This window comes from Atractosteus spatula, assembly GCF_055471065.1.
Source record: "Atractosteus spatula isolate fAtrSpa1 chromosome 16 unlocalized genomic scaffold, fAtrSpa1.hap1 SUPER_16_unloc_2, whole genome shotgun sequence".
Lineage (NCBI taxonomy): Eukaryota > Metazoa > Chordata > Actinopteri > Semionotiformes > Lepisosteidae > Atractosteus > Atractosteus spatula.
In genome coordinates, this window is record NW_028296632.1 from 1,030,001 (window position 1) to 1,034,292 (window position 4,292).

Below are 4,292 nucleotides of genomic sequence, written 5' to 3' on the forward strand. Positions count from 1 at the left end.
AGAACAAAACGAACAAAATAAAACCCTCACATCCTGCACTTGAATATAATGCCGTTACGTGCCGAAGCGGTATTGGACGTCATCCTAGCACTGCAACCCGGGGCGTACGGTATATGGGAACGAGCACACGTCACGAATTGTCTCTAATAACTCCCTGCACTGTAAGGCGCCTTGAAGCGTGCACCCTCAACATTCATCTTTGCGCATCTGTGAAAGGTAAACTCTTGAGCAAACTCTGAACCAGACACTCAAACTCCAGCTAGCATTAGGGGTAGCATTCCCACGCTACTTGAACACTTTGTTTACGCTCAGTGCTGGATTTTGGGAACTTTAGGACGAGTGGGACTTTTCTCCTATCTGTCAATTCGTTTTGTTTTGGAGACTCTTGGCTGTCTGTGTTGTATAGTGCAGCGTGAAGAAAACGTTATCGAAAACTGTGCCGGCTCAAAAGTTGTAAGAAATCCTCTCCAGCTCTTTTAAGTCTCTTCAGTTTTGTCATTTAAAGTGAAACTAGATGTATAACTGGAGCCTCACTTATGCAAATGGTGAGGCTCCAGTTCGACATCTAGTTTCACTTTATATGACAGAAGTACGTCAGACTGCGCCGGACTGGGGGATCACTTCCGGTTATTTTTACCATCTTAAATATTTGAAATCCTCCCCTATGCAATTGTGACACTTCATCTTGGCTCCACCTAGGACACTCTTCAATCTTCCATCACTTCTCTCTTCTCCCGCAACACTCTCGTCTGTCGGCAGTATGTGGCGTCTTTGCATTACCACCAATCTCACCACAGCAAGAAAGCAACGTGTTTTGGCAAGAGAGGAGGAGACTGAGAGGTATGTCTTAACACCGATACTACAGTGCTTAAGTACTACTCACGTACATGTTTCTTGGTTCATATTATGCATTTCATACGGTCAAATTACTTTTGAGCAACTAATAAGAAGCGCGAAACGGTATGCGTTTTAGTTTCGTTTTGTGCTATGACCCGTGGATTGATTAGAGATATCAAGTACATACAAGTCATTTTTTAAATGTTGTAGTTCGTCTTGAAAAAATGTTACGAGTACATCATCTATCAACAATTACACAGGTTCTGTTTCCATATTGCGGATTTTGGTTACGTAATATTATTTTCTAGATTTCACGTTGTGAATATATGATTTGGGCAAACAGAGCCGCAAAGAAGTACATTATGGGTTGTTGTTGTTTTTTTTGCAGTTTTATCTAGAACAAGCGATGCTTAAACCTTTCTCTGATTCTTGTGAAACTATCCACACGACAGTTACAGTACCTAGGAGTTGATTTCAGTGATGTCACTGATGGGATGTTTCTAAAAATCCATCCTCTGTAAAACGTCTTCTCTAGTTGTCCTGCATATGTATTCGCTAATGAAGCTGTGTGTTCTGAGCCTGGATCTCTACATTTCTGTATGAACCAGCTTAGAGGGCTAAAGACAGCTTGTGTTTAAATTGAGTGTAAGGCAATTTATGCTTCTAAAGTCATGGTCAGCATTTATTATTGTACTGTGCTGTAAACTTGTTCTGTGCCTAGTCACATTATTTTATAGCGTTTTTATAGTGTTATCAAATCCGGTGGCGCTGTGTGTTAGTTTCCTGACTCCCATGTCACATGGTCTGTGATTGAAACCTGTGAAACCGGTTTAATTCGTCACAGCCAGCACTCCGGCAGAGAGGGGGTTGTGCTCGTAAAGTAGAAGCAGGCGAGATTTCCAGCGAAAGACACCTCCCCCCCACCCTCATACGATTCGCATTGTAATTACACATTGTAATTGTATTACACATTGTACACATGCTTAAAAGAGAAGAGAGAAAACGCAAGCCTTCTTCAGGTGTGAGGGTCTTCTGCTCAGAATGAAACGCTAAAATGTAATGTAGGCTCTGAATGGGTTCAATTATTATTTGGGCTTGATTAAGGTCGCTGCCTTTCATCTAAAACCCTACTTGAATCCTTCGAAACTAAAAATTAGTGTTAGTGAGTTCTAAATAAAGAGGTATCCAGGTAACAGTGAAATGGGCGGACAGTCTGGGGAGATCGCCCGTTTTCCATGTAAATAGTTCCCTGGTTCCGCACCCCTTGGTGTTTCTCTCGCTCTCTCTCGGGTCACCTGATCATTAGCTCGAAAGATTTCAGTGCTTTGTGTATATTCTAATGGTAGTGAGGGCAGGGTGTGTGGGAACAGGTTTGGTTGAAATTGCATTGGAGATCTATGTTCTTCACACCTGAAACATTTTCTCTGAAAGCATTTTCTTCGCAGTTTAACCGATCTTGTTACAGCATGTTACAGTTTACTATTATTAACCATATTAATTTTAAGTGCTTAATGCCATTTTTTGACCAGGCACGAATATTCTTAAGTCCATATCTTCGCAAGGGAATCAGTGCGAATTGCAATACTAATTAAATTAAAACTACTAACTACTAACTAATACTAATTAAAACAAACCAGAAACGTGTTGTTCTGTGTAATGACATTACAAGTGGAAAGATTGCAGATTTTAATCGTCTTTAATTTTGTTACGTTATACATTTTAGAAACGTTTCATCCATACAAAGACCACAAAACTATTTTCGATTGTATTTCTGAATAGTATGTTACACTTAGTTCACTGTTTTAAATACATCTAATTAAGAATGTTAGGTGTTAGCATAAACTATTAGCAATCAATAATATTAAATTTAGCACTGTAATAAGCTGTTGCACTTTCCCCCGCATCTTGTAAAAATATAATTTCATTGTTCAAATATACATTAAGTCTGACTATCATATAATAAGTTAAATACAAAACTAAAGAAAAAATAGGGTTAAATATAATTCAAAATATTTTGCTAACAATGTTAACTGTTTATGAATAATAAAATGTATTAACTAAGGAGTAGGATGGCACAGTTGTTAGTATGTTTTTTGTTTTGTTTCTTTTTCATAAATACAACAGTAGTACCTGATGTCTCAGTGGCTTTCAAAATTAAATTATGCATGCAAACCTGTGAACTAGAAAGATAACTAAGATATCCATTCCTTTATAATGGTGGCGAAGTGGTTAGCATTGCTATCTTGCAGCACTGGGGTCCTAGGTTCAATTCCTGCCATCCTGTGTGTGTGGGGTTTTTACATGTTCTCTCTGGGTTACATGGTTTTTCTCCATATGTGTGATATGACTCCCTCTCGCACTCCAAAACATACTGGTAAGTTAATTGGTTTATGGGAAAACTGGCCCTGGTGTGTGTGTGTTTGTGTCTGTCTGTCCTGTGATGGACTGGCGCTATGTCCAGGGTGTATTCTGCCTTGTGTCCGTTGCTTACTGGGATAGGCTCCAAATCCTCTGTACTGGATAAAGAGATTAGAAATGGATGGAAGTAAAGGCACTGTGTGGATGGAACTATACACAGTGTTAGAAACCCACGATGAAATGGCAGCATCTCACTGAGAATAAAATATTTTATAGTGCTGGCTTAAGGAAACAGCCTTTCCACCTCTCGTGCACATCAGTATCCATACCTAGTTATTTAAACAAATTGCCTCTAATTATAAACATCTTAATATGCTGGCTCTGTGGATCCGCATCAGCTATGTTTGCCCACTCCTTCAATTCATGTGCATCCAACACACAGTTCAATGCCAGCAACTACACATAATCTAAAATACAATCCTTATTTCAGTATCTATGTAAACATATAGTCTGTTAACTTCATCATCTTCATTAAAAGTATGCCTAACCCCATTAGGAAGTGTTCTTGTTATAAGTGTATTCCTCAGCTTTCCCCAAATTATCTTCTTCTTGCCAACATCTCTAGTCTTTTATCCTGCAATAACTCAGCCAACACTTAAATCTCCAAAAGCTGCTTGTGTTAATTTCTTTAAATCACAAATATCATGTGTAAATACTGGCCATGTAATACTCTGCATTGTGGAATAATAGTTTATTTTAAAGGGAACTAGAGAAATCAAGAAAGGCTTTTTTTCTAGAATTAATAAATGCACATCCTGTTCACTGGGGAAATTAAATCCACACTGAGCAATCTTCAATATGTTCAGAATATGACAGCAAGAATCCTATCAGGGATGCATTACACCTGTTTTCAAGTCCTTGCACTGGTTACCTATCAGATTTCGAGTCAACTTCAAAATCCTTATCCTCCTTATACAGATGCAGCCATTCAAAGTGCGCGTTACAGACACGTACCGCAGGTGGCGTCGCTCAGTGTGACGCAAGATGACGCGTGGCACCGCAGTACGTGATTGGTTGACCAACAGGGGCACTCGTGG